The following is a 19,265-nucleotide window of genomic DNA, read 5'->3' on the forward strand; positions in this document are numbered from 1 at the left end:
AGTAGAGAAGACAGTAGAGAAGACATGAAAGAAGACAGTAGAGAAGACAGTAGAGAAGACAGTAGAGAAGACAGTAGAGAAGACAGTAGAGAAGACATGAAAGAAGACAGTAGAGAAGACAGTAGATAAGACAGTAGAGAAGACAGTAGAGAAGACAGTAGAGAAGACAGTAGAGAAGACATGAGAAAAGACAGTAGAGAAGACAGTAGAGAAGACATGAGAGAAGACATGAGAGAAGACAGTAGAGAAGACATGAGAGAAGACAGTAGAGAAGACAGTAGAGAAGACATGAGAGAAGACAGTAGAGAAGACATGAGAAAAGACAGTAGAGAAGACAGTAGAGAAGACATGAGAGAAGACAGTAGAGAAGACATGAGAGAAGACAGTAGAGAAGACATGAAAGAAGACAGTAGAGAAGACAGTAGAGAAGACAGTAGAGAAGACAGTAGAGAAGACATGAAAGAAGACAGTAGAGAAGACAGTAGATAAGACAGTAGAGAAGACAGTAGAGAAGACAGTAGAGAAGACATGAAAGAAGACAGTAGAGAAGACAGTAGATAAGACAGTAGAGAAGACAGTAGAGAAGACAGTAGAGAAGACATGAGAAAAGACAGTAGAGAAGACAGTAGAGAAGACATGAGAGAAGACAGTAGAGAAGACATGAAAGAAGACAGTAGGGAAGACAGTAGAGAAGACAGTAGAGAAGACAGAGAAGACATGAGAGAAGACAGTAGAGAAGACATGAAAGAAGACAGTGGAGTAGACAGTAGAGAAGACAGTAGAGAAGACAGTAGAGAAGACAGTAGAGAAGACAGATTTAGACCTCAGATATAACAGTACCATTTCACGTCATGCTGTTGATATAATTTATTATAATTAGTTGTTTTCTCGCAGTTATTTATCTCGGGGAAAACATACTCAAAACGGAGTGGTTTTGGACGGTTAAGCTCGTTAACCCGGGTTCCCGCCATTCAAACCTAGTGTTCACGTGTGTGTGTGTGTGTATGTTTGTGTGTGTGTGTGTGTGTGTGTGTGTGTGTGTGTGTGTGTGTGTATGTGTGTGTGTGTGTGTATGTGTGTGTGTGTGTGTGTATGTGTGTGTGTGTGTGTATGTGTGTGTGTGTGTGTGTGTGTGTGTGTGTGTGTGTGTGTGTGTGTGTGTGTGTGTGTGTGTGTGTGTGTGTGTGTGTGTGTGTGTGTAGTCTTATTGTATCTTGAAAAAGACACCTGACCATGACACAGCGGGCTACTGTTGTCGATAATTATCGCTGTAATCTTGTAACAGTGTCTTCTTTACATCCTGTAGTAATGATGCGTTAAGAGGTTAGTCAAAACAGATGACGGCCAGGATATATTTCTAATATAATTATCTCTTTATTCCCAAATGTAATGTCCATCAAATGATAAAGAGTCTCATTAAACATTTAAAAAGCCTGTTGCAAATCAAGCCTTGATTTATTTCCAATGTTGGCTTTCAATGTGTAACAGTAGATAGGGCTACTTGCATACGTAATACGGCTGGCTGAATACCTAGGCCTAATGTTTATCATACAGGGTCTGGGACATCCTCAAACAAACCAATTACTGAGGCAGCTGGGAGTAGGTTTCCTTTTTAACACGAGCCAGATACGCCGAGCGTACAAAACATTAAGAATACTGAGTTGCTCTTTTTGCCTTTCAGAACAGCATCAATGCGTTTACAAGGTGTCGAAACCGTTCCACAGTGTAACATCTGCTTCCAACTCACACTCTCAAACACATAGATCCCCTGAACACAGATCACTCTCCAGCCCCCTTTCCAACTCACACTCTCATACACATAGATCCCCTGAACACAGCTCACTTTCCAGCCCCCTTTCCAACTCACACTCTCATACACATAGATCCCCTGAACACAGCTCACTTTCCAGCCCCCTTTCCAACTCACACTCTCCTACACATAGATCCCCTGAACACAGCTCACTTTCCAGCCCCCTTTCCAACTCACACTCTCATACACATAGATCCCCTGAACACAGCTCACTTTCCAGCCCCCTTTCCAACTCACACTCTCATACACATAGATCCCCTGAACACAGCTCACTTTCCAGCCCCCTTTCCAACTCACACTCTCCTACACATAGATCCCCTGAACACAGCTCACTTTCCAGCCCCCTTTCCAGCTCACACTCTCATACACATAGATCCCCTGAACACAGCTCACTTTCCAGCCCCCTTTCCAACTCACACTCTCCTACACATAGATCCCCTGAACACAGCTCACTTTCCAGCCCCCTTTCCAACTCACACTCTCCTACACATAGATCCCCTGAACACAGTTCACTTTCCAGCCCCCTTTCCAACTCACACTCTCCTACACATAGATCCCCTGAACACAGCTCACTTTCCAGCCCCCTTTCCAACTCACACTCTCATACACATAGATCCCCTGAACACAGCTCACTTTCCAGCCCCCTTTCCAACTCACACTCTCATACACATAGATCCCCTGAACACAGCTCACTTTCCAGCCCCCTTTCCAACTCACACTCTCATACACATAGATCCCCTGAACACAGCTCACTTTCCAGCCCCCTTTCCAACTCACACTCTCCTACACATAGATCCCCTGAACACAGCTCACTTTCCAGCCCCCTTTCCAACTCACACTCTCATACACATAGATCCCCTGAACACAGCTCACTTTCCAGCCCCCTTTCCAACTCACACTCTCATACACATAGATCCCCTGAACACAGCTCACTTTCCAGCCCCCTTTCCAACTCACACTCTCCTACACATAGATCCCCTGAACACAGCTCACTTTCCAGCCCCCTTTCCAGCTCACACTCTCATACACATAGATCCCCTGAACACAGCTCACTTTCCAGCCCCCTTTCCAACTCACACTCTCCTACACATAGATCCCCTGAACACAGCTCACTTTCCAGCCCCCTTTCCAACTCACACTCTCATACACATAGATCCCCTGAACACAGCTCACTTTCCAGCCCCCTTTCCAACTCACACTCTCCTACACATAGATCCCCTGAACACAGCTCACTTTCCAGCCCCCTTTCCAACTCACACTCTCCTACACATAGATCCCCTGAACACAGCTCACTTTCCAGCCCCCTTTCCAACTCACACTCTCCTACACATAGATCCCCTGAACACAGCTCACTTTCCAGCCCCCTTTCCAACTCACACTCTCCTACACATAGATGCCCTGAACACAGCTCACTTTCCAGCCCCCTTTCCAACTCACACTCTCCTACACATAGATGCCCTGAACACAGTTCACTCTCCAGATCCAAATCACCTGAGTTCTGATCAGCTGTTCAAACACCTGTGTGTCATTATCACACACTAATTAGTTCAGTTCATTGCTCCCCATCACTGTGAGGTATTGTTTGTTTTGGGACACACTTCTATTCAGAGCTCTGTTTTTCCTGTAATTTAATCCTCCTGTGTATGATAGTTTTTGCCTGCCTCACTAACGACGTCTGTTGCCAATTCCCTGCCTGTACTTTGCTTTGGATCTCTTTTAGTCCCCGTTTGGTCTAATCTTCCAAGAGTCCTTAAACATTAAAATACAATTTATAATACGAACACATTTTCACATTTAACACACTATTACAAACATAGATAATATACTAACATAATGACCCAATAATATAAATATATAATAATATAATAAATACTCAATCTAAAACATATAGTCCCACAACATTTCTATGTATTACATTTAAATCGTTTTAAAATAATGTTTAAATGTATATATTGAAAGGTTTCTGGTGTGCTCAGTTAATTTATTCAATTTCTTTATTGCTCTAAATCGATATGTTCTTTTACATTTACATTTAAGTCATTTAGCAGACGCTCTTATCCAGAGCGACTTACAAATTGGTGCATTCACCTTATGACATCCTTTTGCCCGTTTCTCTTTTCTGTCTGGATAACGCATAGATGGTAGACAATCTATTCCTAGTATTGACTGAATGTCTGTCTCTTACCAACTGAATACCGTTGTGAATACTTGGCCGTTTTAAATGGTGTATATTATGAAATAAAATAAGCGTGTTTTTTTAAATTATCCATATCTCCACCTTAAAACAATCCTTGCTGCTTTGTCCTGTGCATTCTGCAGCCTCCTAACTTCACTTAATGATGCATTTCTCCAGACCACAGAACAGTAGTTCACCTGACTCTCAATTAATGATTGTGTTATTTGCTGAAGAATTTTTCCTGGTAAATATTTAGCTATCCTTCTGATTATGCATGCTGTTTAAATAATTGTTTTACATAGATGAGTTATTTGAGACGACCATGATAAGCAGTTGTCTAGCTGCACTCCTAGTAGTTTGGTTTCTGCCACTTCTTCAATTTGTACTCCTCCCATACTTAATTGTATCCCATGCTGTTTTGGCCTTTTCCTAGTTGAACAGACCAATCTAACTTTGGTTTTCTTGGTGTTTAAAACAAGTTTGTTTTGGCAAACCCCACTCCCTGATATTCTCCAAATCTCCTTGTAAAGGAGATTCTAGTATCATCTGCAAATATAGTAGCTTGAGTTTCAGCTAAGGCATAGGGAACGTCGTTGGTATATGTTAAATAAAGAAGTACTTTAGCCTATCGGATTACCTGTTATCAACCTATTACCTGATCTCCCGGAAGACGTTACAGGCCTTTTTCCTGCCTGTACTGTTGCCTTTTTTGGACCTCCTGTGTATGACCTGCCTGCCCCTGAACCCAGCTACCTGCCTCCTCCTGTGTATGACCTTCTGCCTGCCCCTGGACCCAGCTACCTGCCTCCTCCTGTGTATGACCTTCTGCCCCTGGACCCAGCTACCTGCCTCCTCCTGTGTATGACCTTCTGCCTGCCCCTGGACCCAGCTACCTGCCTCCTCCTGTGTATGACCTTCTGCCCCTGGACCCAGCTACCTGCCTCCTCCTGTGTATGACCTTCTGCCTGCCCCTGGACCCAGCTACCTGCCTCCTCCTGTGTATGACCTTCTGCCTGCCCCTGGACCCAGCTACCTGCCTCCTCCTGTGTATGATCTTCTGCCTGCCCCTGGACCCAGCTACCTGCCTCCTCCTGTGGTCCTTTACAATAAACACCTGCTGCGCCCTGCGCTTGAAACCAGCTCTCTGTCCCCCCTCGAGTTCATTACACACAGGGACAGTTTTTGTCTTATCCTATCATCATTCTCCACGCATTCACAATCCACGTCTCAAGGCTTAACAATCCTTCTTTAACCTGTCTCCTCACCTTCATCTACACGGGTTGAAGTGGATTTAACAAGTGACATTAATAAGGGATCATAGCTTTCACCTGGATTCACCTGGTCAGTCTATGTGATGGAAAGAGCAGGTGTTCATAATGTTTTGTACACTCAGTGTATGTTTATATTTACTACTGACAAACAAGGACACAGTGTCACGCCCTGACCTTAGAGATCCTTTTTACGTCTCTATTTTGGTTTGGTCAGGGTGTGAGTTGGGGTGGGTATTCTATGTTCTATGTTTTCTATTTCTGTGTGTTTGGCCGGGTGTGGTTCTCAATCAGAGGCAGCTGTCTATCGTTGTCTCTGATTGAGAACCATACTTAGGTATCCCTTTTTTCCACCTGTCTTTGTGGGAAGTTAACTTTGTTTGATGGCACATAGCCTTAAGCTTCACACTTTGTTTTGGTATTGTTTATTGTTTTGTTGGCGACATCGACTATTAAAAGTATGTACGCTAACCACGCTGCACCTTGGTCCTCTTCTCTTAACGGCAGTGACACACAGAATGAAAATAAATACAGTTCTGTGGAGGTTTCCTTATTATCTGTCAAAATAACTGAAATTATAGACACTTTTGATTTAGATGTTATTTTCAGCTAAACATGTTTATTGTTTTTTGTGTTTTCTCCTGCAGGAATTTGTTGACTGGTCTCCTGCAGGGATAGTTGACTGGTCTCCTGTGAGGATAGTTGACTGGTCTCCTGTGAGGATAGTTGACTGGTCTCCTGTGAGGATAGTTGACTGGTCTCCTGTGAGGATCGTTGACTGGTCTCCTGTGAGGATAGTTGACTGGTCTCCTGTGAGGATAGTTGACTGGTCTCCTGTATGGATCGTTGACTGGTCTCCTGTGAGGATAGTTGACTGGTCTCCTGCAGGGATAGTTGACTGGTCTCCTGTGAGGATAGTTGACTGGTCTCCTGTGAGGATAGTTGACTGGTCTCCTGTGAGGATAGTTGACTGGTCTCCTGTGAGGGTAGTTGACTGGTCTCCTGCAGGGACAGTTGACTGGTCTCCTGCAGGGATAGTTGACTGGTCTCCTGTGAGGATAGTTGACTGGTCTCCTGTAGGGATAGTTGACTGGTCTCCTGTAGGGATAGTTGACTGGTCTCCTGTGAGGAGAGTTGACTGGTCTCCTGTAGGGATAGTTGACTGGTCTCCTGTGAGGATCGTTGACTGGTCTCCTGTAGGTATAGTTGACTGGTCTCCTGCAGGGATAGTTGACTGGTCTCCTGTGAGGATAGTTGACTGGTCTCCTGTGAGGATAGTTGACTGGTCTCCTGTGAGGATAGTTGACTGGTCTCCTGTGACGAAAGTTGACTGGTCTCCTGTAGGGATCGTTGACTGGTCTCCTGTAGGGATAGTTGACTGGTCTCCTGTGAGGATAGTTGACTGGTCTCCTGTAGGGATCGTTGACTGGTCTCCTGTAGGGATCGTTGACTGGTCTCCTGTGAGGATCGTTGACTGGTCTCCTGTAGGGATAGTTGACTGGTCTCCTGTGAGGAGAGTTGACTGGTCTCCTGTAGGGATAGTTGACTGGTCTCCTGTGAGGATCGTTGACTGGTCTCCTGTGAGGATAGTTGACTGGTCTCCTGTGAGGATCGTTGACTGGTATCCTGCAGGGATCGTTGACTGGTCTCCTGCAGAGATAGTTGACTGGTCTCCTGCAGGTATAGTAGACTGGTCTCCTGCAGGGATAGTTGACTGGTCTCCTGTGAGGATCGTTGACTGGTCTCCTGCAGGGATAGTTGACTGGTCTCCTGTGAGGACCGTTAAACGGTCTCCTGCAGGGATCGTTGACTGGTCTCCTGTGAGGATCGTTGACTGGTCTCCTGTAGGTATAGTTGACTGGTCTCCTGCAGGGAGAATGTTACATATATTGACTGGTCTTCTGCAGGGAGAGTGTTAAATATATTGACTGGTCTCCTGCAGGGAGAGTGTTAAATACATTGACTGGTCTTCTGCAGGGAGAGTGTTACATATATTGACTGGTCTCCTGCAGGGAGAGTGTTAAATACATTGACTGGTCTCCTGCAGGGAGAGTGTTAAATATATATTGACTGGTCTTCTGCAGGGAGAGTGTTACATATATTGACTGGTCTTCTGCAGGGAGAGTGTTACATACATTGACTGGTCTCCTGCAGGGAGAGTGTTACATATATTGACTGGTCTCCTGCACGGAGAGTGTTACATATATTGACTGGTCTTCTGCAGGGAGAGTGTTACATATATTGACTGGTCTTCTGCAGGGAGAGTGTTACATATATTGACTGGTCTTCTGCAGGGAGAGTGTTACATATATTGACTGGTCTCCTGCAGGGAGAGTGTTACATATATTGACTGGTCTCCTGCAGGGAGAGTGTTAAATACATTGACTGGTCTCCTGCAGGGAGAGTGTTAAATACATTGACTGGTCTTCTGCAGGGAGAGTGTTACATACATTGACTGGTCTCCTGCAGGGAGAGTGTTACATATATTGACTGGTCTCCTGCAGGGAGAGTGTTAAATACATTGACTGGTCTCCTGCAGGGAGAGTGTTACATATATTGACTGGTCTCCTGCAGGGAGAGTGTTACATATATTGACTGGTCTCCTGCAGGGAGAGTGTTAAATACATTGACTGGTCTCCTGCATGGAGAGTGTTACATACATTGACTGGTCTCCTGCAGGGAGAGTGTTAAATACATTGACTGGTCTCCTGCAGGGAGAGTGTTACATACATTGACTGGTCTCCTGCATGGAGAGTGTAAAATACATTGACTGGTCTCCTGCAGGGAGAGTGTTACATATATTGACTGGTCTCCTGCAGGGAGAGTGTTACATATATTGACTGGTCTCCTGCAGGGAGAGTGTTACATACATTGACTGGTCTCCTGCAGGGAGAGTGTAAAATACATTGACTGGTCTCCTGCAGGGAGAGTGTAAAATACATTGACTGGTCTCCTGCAGGGAGAGTGTTACATATATTGACTGGTCTTCTGCAGGGAGAGTGTTACATATATTGACTGATCTCCTGCAGGGAGAGTGTTACATATATTGACTGGTCTCCTGCAGGGAGAGTGTTAAATACATTGACTGGTCTCCTGCAGGGAGAGTGTAAAATACATTGACTGGTCTCCTGCAGGGAGAGTGTTAAATACATTGAATGGTCTCCTGCAGGGAGAGTGTTACATATATTGACTGGTCTCCTGCAGGGAGAGTGTTACATATATTGACTGGTCTCCTGCAGGGAGAGTGTTAAATACATTGACTGGTCTCCTGCAGGGAGAGTGTAAAATACATTGACTGGTCTCCTGCAGGGAGAGTGTTACATATATTGACTGGTCTCCTGCAGGGAGAGTGTTACATATATTGACTGGTCTCCTGCAGTGAGAGTGTTAAATACATTGACTGGTCTCCTGCAGGGAGAGTGTTAAATACATTGACTGGTCTCCTGCAGGGAGAGTGTTAAATACATTGACTGGTCTCCTGCAGGGAGAGTGTTACATATATTGACTGGTCTCCTGCAGGGAGAGTGTTAAATACATTGACTGGTCTCCTGCAGGGAGAGTGTTAAATACATTGACTGGTCTCCTGCAGGGAGAGTGTTAAATACATTGACTGGTCTTCTGCAGGGAGAGTGTTAAATACATTGACTGGTCTCCTGCAGGGAGAGTGTAACATATATTGACTGGTCTTCTGCAGGGAGAGTGTTAAATACATTGACTGGTCTCCTGCAGGGAGAGTGTTACATATATTGACTGGTCTCCTGCAGTGAGAGTGTTAAATACATTGACTGGTCTCCTGCAGGGAGAGTGTTAAATACATTGACTGGTCTCCTGCAGGGAGAGTGTTAAATACATTGACTGGTCTTCTGCAGGGAGAGTGTTAAATACATTGACTGGTCTCCTGCAGGGAGAGTGTTAAATACATTGACTGGTCTCCTGCAGGGAGAGTGTTAAATACATTGACTGGTCTTCTGCAGGGAGAGTGTTAAATACATTGACTGGTCTTCTGCAGGGAGAGTGTTACATATATTGACTGGTCTCCTGCAGGGAGAGTGTTAAATACATTGACTGGTCTCCTGCAGGGAGAGTGTTAAATACATTGAATGGTCTCCTGCAGGGAGAGTGTTACATATATTGACTGGTCTCCTGCAGGGAGAGTGTTACATACATTGACTGGTCTCCTGCAGGGAGAGTGTTACATATATTGACTGGTCTCCTGCAGGGAGAGTGTTAAATACATTGACTGGTCTTCTGCAGGGAGAGTGTTACATACATTGACTGGGCTCATGCAGGGAGAGTGTTACATATATTGACTGGTCTCCTGCAGGGAGAGTGTTACATACATTGACTGGTCTTCTGCAGGGAGAGTGTTACATATATTGACTGGTCTTCTGCAGGGAGAGTGTTACATATATTGACTGGTCTTCTGCAGGGAGAGTGTTACATATATTGACTGGTCTTCTGCAGGGAGAGTGTTACATATATTGACTGGTCTCCTGCAGGGAGAGTGTTACATATATTGACTGGTCTTCTGCAGGGAGAGTGTTACATACATTGACTGGTCTCCTGCAGGGAGAGTGTTACATATATTGACTGGTCTTCTGCAGGGAGAGTGTTACATATATTGACTGGTCTTCTGCAGGGAGAGTGTTACATATATTGACTGGTCTCCTGCAGGGAGAGTGTTACATACATTGACTGGTCTTCTGCAGGGAGAGTGTTACATATATTGACTGGTCTCCTGCAGGGAGAGTGTTAAATACATTGACTGGTCTCCTGCAGGGAGAGTGTTACATATATTGACTGGTCTCCTGCAGGGAGAGTGTTAAATACATTGACTGGTCTCCTGCAGGGAGAGTGTTAAATACATTGACTGGTCTCCTGCAGGGAGAGTGTTACATATATTGACTGGTCTCCTGCAGGGAGAGTGTTACATACATTGACTGGTCTCCTGCATGGAGAGTGTTACATACATTGACTGGTCTTCTGCAGGGAGAGTGTTAAATATATTGACTGGTCTCCTGCAGGGAGAGTGTTAAATATATTGACTGGTCTCCTGCAGGGAGAGTGTTACATATATTGACTGGTCTTCTGCAGGGAGAGTGTTACATATATTGACTGGTCTCCTGCAGGGAGAGTGTTACATACATTGACTGGTCTCCTGCATGGAGTGTGTAAAATACATTGACTGGTCTCCTGCAGGGAGAGTGTTACATATATTGACTGGTCTCCTGCAGGGAGAGTGTTACATATATTGACTGGTCTCCTGCAGGGAGAGTGTTACATATATTGACTGGTCTCCTGCAGGGAGAGTGTTACATACATTGACTGGTCTCCTGCAGGGAGAGTGTAAAATACATTGACTGGTCTCCTGCAGGGAGAGTGTATGTCCTCCTGCAGGGAGAGTGTTACATATATGACTGGTCTTCTGCAGGAGAGTGTTACATACATTGACTGGTCTCCTGCAGGGAGAGTGTTACATACATGACTGGTCCTTCTGCAGGGAGTGTTACATAATTGACTGTCGTCTTACCTGCAGGATTTTCATCTACCTGTCTTCTGCAGGGAAGTGTTACATATATTGACTGGTCTCCTGCAGGAGAGAGTGTTGGTACAATATAATTGACTGGTCTCTGCAGGAGAGTGTTAAATTACAATTGACTGTCTTCTGCAGGGAGAGTGTTACATATATTGACTGGTCTTCTGCAGGAGAGTGTAAAATACATTGACTGTCTTCATGCAGGTAGAGTGTTACATATATTGACTGGTCTCCTGCGGAGAGTGTAACATACTTGACTGTGTCTCTGCAGGGAGAGTTACATATATTGACTGGTCTTCTGCAGGGAGAGTGTTACATATATTGACTGGTCTTCTGCAGGGAGAGTGTAAAATACATTGACTGGTCTTCTGCAGGGAGAGTTACAAATATTGACTGGTCTTCTGCAGGGAGAGTGTTACATATATTGACTGGTCTTCTGCAGGGAGAGTGTAAAATACATTGACTGGTCTTCTGCAGGGAGAGTTTTACAAATATTGACTGATCTTTGCAGGGAGAGTGTTACATATATTGACTGTGTCTTCTGCATGGAGAGTTGTTAAATACATTGACTGGTCTCCTGCAAGGGAGAGTGTTAAATACATTGACTGGGTCTCCTGCCGGAGAGTGTTACATATATTGACTGGTCTCCTGCAGGGAGAGTGTTAAATAAATTGACTGGTCCTCCTGCAGGGAGAGTGTTTACATAATTGACTGCTCCTGCAGGGAGTGTAATACATGACGGTCTCCTGCAGGAGAGTGTAAAATACATTGACTGGTCTCCTGCAGGGAGAGTGTTAATAATTGACTGGTCTCCTGCAGAGAGTGTTACATACATTGACTGGTCTCCTGCGGGAGAGGTATACATTGACTGGTCTCCTGCAGGAGAGTGTTACATAATTGACTGTCTCCTGCAGGGAGAGTGTTACATACATTGACTGGTCTCCTGCATGGAGAGTGTAAAATACATTGACTGGTCTCCTGCAGGAGAGGTTACATTATTGACTGGTCTCCTGCAGGGAGAGTGTTACATATATTGACTGGTCTCCTGCAGGGAGAGTGTTACATACATTGACTGGTCTCCTGCAGGGAGAGTGTAAATACATTGACTGGTCTCCTGCAGGGAAGTGTTAATACATTGACTGGTCTCCTGCAGGGAGAGTGTTATATTTGACTGGTCTCCTGCAGGAGAGTGTTACATACATGGACTGGTCTCCTGCAGGTATAGTGTAATACAGTGACGGTCTCCTGCAGGAGAGTGCTACATACATTGACTGGTATCCTGCAGGAGATGTAAAATACATTGACTGGTCTCCTGCAGGAGAGTGATTCAATTTGACTGGTCTCCTGCAGGGAGAGTGTACATATATTGACTGTCTCCGCAGGGAGAGTGTTACTACTATTGACTGGTCTCCTGCGAGGAGAGTGTAAATACATTGACTGGTCTCCTGCAGGAGAGTGTAAAATACCTTGACTGGTCTCCTGCAGGAGAGTGTAAATACATTGACTGGTCTCCTGCAGGGAGAGTGTTACATATATTGACTGGTCTCCTGCAGGGAGAGTGTTAAATACATTGACTGTCTCCTGCAGGAGAGTGTTACATTATTGACTGTCTTCGCAGGGAGAGTGTAAATACATTGACTGGTCTCGCGGGAGAGTTACAATATTGACTGGTCTCGCAGGAGAGTGTTACATATATTGACTGGTCTCTGCAGGAGAGTGTAAATACATTGACTGTCTTCTGCAGGAGGTTTACAATATTGACTGGTCTTGCAGGAGAGTGTTACAATATTGACTGGTCTTCTGCAGGAGAGTGTTAAATACATTGACTGGTCTCCTGCAGGGAGAGTGTTAATACATTGACTGGTTCCTGCAGGGAGTGTTACATAATTGACTGTCTCCTGCAGAAAGTGTTACATATATTGACTGGTCTCCTGCAGGGAGAGTGTTACATACATTGACTGGTCTCCTGCAGGGAGAGTGTAAAATACTTGACTGTCTCCGCAGGAGAGTGTAAAATCATTGACTGGTCTCCTGCAGGGAGGTGTTACATAATTGACTGGTCTCCTGCAGGAGAGTGTTACATACATTGACTGGTCTCCGCAGGGAGAGTGTAAATACATTGACTGGTCTCCTGCAGGAGAGTGTTACATACATTGACTGGTCTCCTGCAGGAGAGTGTTACATATATTGACTGGTCTCCAGCAGGGTGCAGGGAAGTGTTACATATTGACTGGTCTCCTGCAGGGAAGTGTTAAACTACATTGACTGGTCTCCTGCAGGGAGAGTGTTTACATATATTGACTGGTCTCCTGCAGGGAGAGTGTTACATATATTGACTGGTCTCCTGCAGGAGAGTGTTACATACATTGACTGGTCTCTCTGCAGGGAGAGTGTAAATACATTGACTGTTCTCCTGCAGGAGAGTGTAAATACATTGACTGGTCTCCTGCAGGGAGAGTGTTACTCATATTGACTGGTCTCCTGCAGGGAGATGTTACATACATTGACTGTCTCCTGCAGGAGAGTGTAAAATACATTGACTGGTCTCCTGCAGGGAGAGTGTAAAATACATTGACTGGTCTCCTGCAGGAGAGTGTTACAGTATATTGACTGGTCTCCTGCAGGGAGAGTGTTACATAATTGCTGGTCTCCTGCAGGAGAGTGTAAATACTTGACTGGTCTCCTGCGGGAGAGTGTAAAATACATTGACTGGTCTCCTGCAGAGTAGAGGTGTTACATATATTGACTGGTCTCCTGCAGGGGAGTGGTTACATATTGACTGGTCTCCTGCAGGGAGAGTGTTACTACATTGACTGGTCTCCTGCAGGGAGAGTGTAAATACATTGACTGTACGTCTCCTGCAGGGAGAGTGTAAATACATTGACTGGTCTCCTGCAGGAGAGTGTTACATATATTGACTGGTTCCTGCAGGAGAGTGTTACATACTTGACTGGTCTCCTGCAGGGAGAGTGTTAAATACATTGACTGGTCTCCTGCAGGGAGAGTGTTACATACATTGACTGGTCTCCTGCAGGGAGTGTTACATATATTGACTGGTCTCCTGCAGGGAGAGTGTAATACTTGACTGGTCTCCTGATGAGAGTGTAAAATACATTGACTGGTCTCTGCAGGGAGAGTGTTACTATTGACTGGTCTCCTGCAGGGAGATGTACATATATTGACTGGTCTCCTGCAGGGAGATGTTTACTACATTGACTGGTCTCCTGCAGGGAGAGTGTAAAATCTTGATTGGTCTCCTGCAGGAGAGTGTAAATACATTGACTGGTCTCCTGCAGGGAGTGTTACTATATTGACTGGTCTCCTGCAGGGAGTGTTACATACATGGACTGGTCTCCTGCAGGGAGAGTGTAAAATACTGACTGGTCTCCTGCAGGGAGAGTGTTAAATACATTGACTGGTGTCTCCTGCAGGGAGAGTGTTACATATATTGACTGTCTCCTGCAGGGAGAGTGTTACATACATTGACTGGTCTCCTGCAGGAGAGTGTAAATACATTGACTGGTCTCCTGGGAGAGTGTAAAATACTTGACTGGTCTCCTGCAGGGAGAGTGTAAAATACATTGACTGGTCTCCTGCAGGAGAGTGTTACATATATTGACTGGTCTCCTGCAGGGAGAGGTTAAAATACATGACTGTCCCTGCAGGGAGAGTGTTACATAATTGACTGTCTCCTGCGGAGAGTGTTACATACATTGACTGGTCTCCTGCAGGGAGAGTGTAAATACATTGACTGGTCCCCTGCGGGAGAGTGTTAAATACATTGACTGGTCTCCTGCAGGGAGAGTGTTACATAATTGACTGGTCCCTGCAGGGAGAGTGTTACATATATTGACTGGTCTCCTGCAGGGAGAGTGTAAAATACATTGACTGGTTCTCCTGCAGGGAAGTGTTACATATATTGACTGGTCTCCTGCAGGTGAGAGTGTTACATATATTGACTGGTCCCTGCAGGAGAGTGTTACATACATTGACTGGTCTCCTGCAGGGAGAGTGTAAATACATTGACTGTTCTCCTGCAGGGAGAGTGTAAAATACATTGACTGGTCTCCTGCAGGGAGAGTGTTACATACTATGACTGGTCTCCTGCAGGGAGAGTGTTAATACATTGACTGGTCTCCTGCAGGGAGAGTGTAAAATACATTGACTGGTCTCCTGCAGGGAGAGTGTAAAATACATTGACTGGTCTCCTGCAGGGAGAGTGTTACATATATTGACTGGTCTCCTGCAGGGAGAGTGTTACATACATTGACTGGTCTCCTGCAGGGAGAGTGTAAAATACATTGACTGGTCTCCTGCAGGAGAGTGTAATACATTGCTGTCTCCTGAAGGGAGAGTTAAATACATTGACTGGTCTCCTGCATGGAGAGTGTTACATATTTGACTGGTCTCCTGCAGGGAGAGTGTTAAATAATTGACTGGTCTCCTGCAGAGAGTGTTACATATATTGACTGGTCTCCTGCAGGAGAGTGGTTACATACTTGACTGGTCTCCTGCAGGGAGAGTGTAAAATACATTGACTGGTCTCCTGCAGGAGAGTGTTAATACATTGACTGGTCTCCTGCAGGGAGAGTGTTACATATATTGACTGTCTCCCCTTGCAGGAGAGTGTTACATATATTGACTGGTCTCCTGCAGGGAGAGTGTTAAATACATTGACTGGTCTCCTGCAGGGAGAAGTGTAATACATTGACTGGTCTCCTGCAGGGAGAGTGTTTACATATATGACTGGTCCTCTGCAGGGAGAGTGTTACATATATTGACTGGTCTCCTGCAGGAGAGTGTTACTAATATTGACTGGTCTCGCAGGGAGAGTGTTACATATATTGACTGGTTCTCCTGCGGAGAGTGTTACTATATTGACTGGTCTCTGCAGGGAAGTGTTACATATATTGACTGGTCTCCTGCAGGGAGAGTGTTAAATAATACATTGACTGTCTCCTGCAGGAGAGTGTTACATATATTGACTGGTCTCCTGCAGGGAGAGTGTTAACATAATTGCCTGGTCTCCTGCAGGGAGAGTGTTACATATATTGACTGGTCCTCCAGGGAGAGTGTTAAATACATTGACTGTCTCCTGCAGGGAGAGTGTTACATATATTGACTGGTCTCCTGCAGAGAGTGTAAAATACTTGACTGGTCTCCTGCAGGGAGAGTGTACATATATTGACTGGTCTCTGCAGGGAGAGTGTAAAATAATTGACTGGTCTCCTGCGGAGATGTTACATATATTGACTGGTCTCCTGCAGGGAGAGTGTTACATATATTGACTGGTCTCCTGCAGGAGAGTGTTACATATATTGACTGGTCTCCTGCAGGGAGAGTGTTACATATATTGACTGGTCTTCTGCAGGGAGAGTGTTACATACTATTGACTGGTCTTCTGCAGGAGAGTGTTACATATATACTGTTGCAGAGAGTGAAATACATTGACTGGTCTTCTGCAGGGAGAGTGTATACAATACATTGACTGGTCTTCTGCAGGGAGAGTGTACAATACATTGACTGGTCTCTGCAGGGAGAGTGTAAATACATTGACTGGTCTCTGCAGGGAGAGTGTTACATATATTGACTGGTCTCTGCAGGGAGAGTGTTACATATTAGGACTGGTCTCTGCGGAGAGTGTAAATCATTGACTGGTCTTCTGCGGGGAGAGTTACATAATATGACTGGTCTCTGCAGGGAGAGTGTTACATATATTGACTGGTCTCTGCAGGGAGAGTGTTAAAATACATTGACTGGTCTTCTGCAGGGAGAGTTAAATAGTGACTGGTCTCTCAGGGAGAGTGTTACATATATTGACTGGTCTTCCTGCAGGGAGAGTGTTAATACATTGACTGGTCTCCTGCAGGAGAGTGTTAAATACTTGACTGGTCTCCTGCAGGGAGAGTGTTACATATATTGACTGGTCTCCTGCAGGGAGAGTGTTAAATACATTGTGGTCTCCTGCAGGAGAGTGTTACATACATTGACTGGTCTTCTGCAGGGAGAGTGTTACATATATTGACTGGTCTCCTGCAGGGAGAGTGTTAAATACATTGACTGGTCTTCTGCAGGTAGAGTGTTACATATATTGACTGGTCTTCTGCAGGGAGAGTGTTAAATACATTGACTGGTCTTCTGCAGGGAGAGTGTTACATATATTGACTGGTCTTCTGCAGGTAGAGTGTTACATATATTGACTGGTCTCTGTCAGGAGAGTGTTACATACTTGACTGTCTCCTGCAGGAGAGTGTTACATATATTGACTGGTTCTCTGCAGGGAGAGTGTTAAATACATTGACTGGTCTTCTGCAGGAGAGTGTTACATATATTGACTGGTTCTTCTGCAGGGAGAGTGTAAATAATTGACTGGTCTCCTGCAGGAGAGTGTTTACATATATTGCTGTCTCCTGCAGGGAGAGTGTTACATAATTGACTGGTCTCCTGCAGAGAGTGTTCATATATTGACTGGTCTTCTGCAGGGAGAGTGTTATATATTGACTGGTCTTCGCGGAGAGTGTTACATAATTGACTGGTCTCTGCAGGGAGAGTGTAAAATACATTGACTGGCTCTGCAGGAAGTGTAAATACATTGACTGGTCTCCTGCAGGGAGAGTGTAAATAATGACTGGTCTCTGCAGGAGAGTGTATAATATTGACTGGTTCTCTGCAGGAGAGTGTTACATATATTGACTGTTCTTCAGGGCAGGGAGAGTGTTAAATACATTGACTGGTCTCTGCAGGGAGAGTGTTAAATACATTGACTGGTCTCCTGCAGGGAGAGTGTTACATATAATTGACTGGTCTCCTGCAGGAGAGTGTTAAATATTGACTGGTCTCCTGCAGGGAGAGTGTTACATACATTGACTGGTCTCCTGCAGGGAGAGTGTTACATATATTGACTGGTCTCCTGCAGGGAGAGTGTTAACATAATTGAACTGGTCTTCTGCAGGGAGAGTGTTCATAATTGACTGTCTTCTGCAGGGAGAGTGTTACATACTTTGACTGGTCTCTGCAGGGAGAGTGTTACATATATTGACTGGTCTTCTGCAGGGATAGTGTTAATATCATTGACTGGTCTCTGCAGGGAGAGTGTAATATATTGCCTGGTCTCCTGCAGGAGAGTGTTAAATACATTGACTGGTCTCTCTGCAGGGAGAGTGTTAATACATTGACTGGTCCTCTGCAGGGAGAGGTTACATATATTGACTGGTCTCCTGCAGGGAGAGTGTTAAATACTTGACTGGTCTTCTGCAGGAGAGTGTTAAATACATGACTGGTCTCTGCAGGTAGAGTGTTAAATACATTGACTGGTTCTCTGCAGGAGAGTGTAAATATATTGACTGGTCTTCTGCAGGGAGAGTGTTAATATATTGACTGGTCTCCTGCAGGGAGAGTGTTAAATAATTGACTGTCTTCTGCAGGGATGAGTGTTAAATACTTGACTGGTCTCTGCAGGGAGAGTGTTAAATATCTTGACTGGTCTCCTGCATGGGGGGGGGGGGGGGGGGGGGGGGTGGGAGAGAGTGTAAATAATTGACTGGTCTCCTGCAGGGAAGTGTTATAAATTTACTGGTCTTCTGCAGGGAGAGTGTTATACATACTTGCTGGTCCTCCTGCGGAGAGTGTTACATATATTGACTGGTCTCCAGTAGGGAGAGTGTTACATACATTGACTGGTCTCCAGTAGGGAGAGTGTTAAATACATTGACTGGTCTTCTGCAGAGATAGTTTTTTGGACTAGCTGTGGTGTGGCAGCCACTTCACTTTGTGTTTGTGAGCCAGGGAGGAAATGCTTTAAAAATAAATAGGAACGTCTTTTTGCATCAATTCCTCTCTCTCTCTCTCTCTCTCTCCCTTGCTCTCTCTCTGTCTTTCTATATATCTCTCTTTCTATATCTCTCTTTCTATCTTCCTCCCTCCCTTTCTATATATATATATATATCTCTCCCTTCCTCCCTTTCTATATCTCTCTCTCTCTCTCTCTCTCTCTCTCATGATGTCATTTGGGTCAGAAGTAGTGACTCAGACTTCTCTGGAACGGAGGAAGGAACGGGAGGTGAAACACACAATGTCCCCTGAACTCAAACACACTCTTTCTTCCATCCCTCTCTCCCTCCCTCCCTACCCGCCCTCCTTCACCTCCTCTCCTCTCTGTCTCTCCCTCCCTCTCTCCCTCCCTCCCTACCCGCCCTCCTTCACCTCTTCTCCTCTCTGTCTCTCCCTCCCTCTCTCCCTCCCTCCCTACCCGCCCTCTTCACTCTCTCCTCTCTGTCTCTCCCCCTCCTACCCGCCCTCCTTCACCTCCTCTCCTCTCTGTCTCTCCGCGCTCAACAACTAACCTCACACTGGGAACAAGTGCTGTGTCTCAGAGGGTAACACATACAGTGCAAGGACAAGTGGCTCTGAATAAAAAAACACTTTGTTTCCATTCAAGTCACAGGGTAGTGCCTCTGTCCCAAATGGCAACCTATT

The sequence above is a fragment of the Salvelinus namaycush genome, chromosome 7 (assembly GCF_016432855.1).
Source record: "Salvelinus namaycush isolate Seneca chromosome 7, SaNama_1.0, whole genome shotgun sequence".
Classification (NCBI taxonomy): Eukaryota; Metazoa; Chordata; class Actinopteri; order Salmoniformes; family Salmonidae; genus Salvelinus; species Salvelinus namaycush.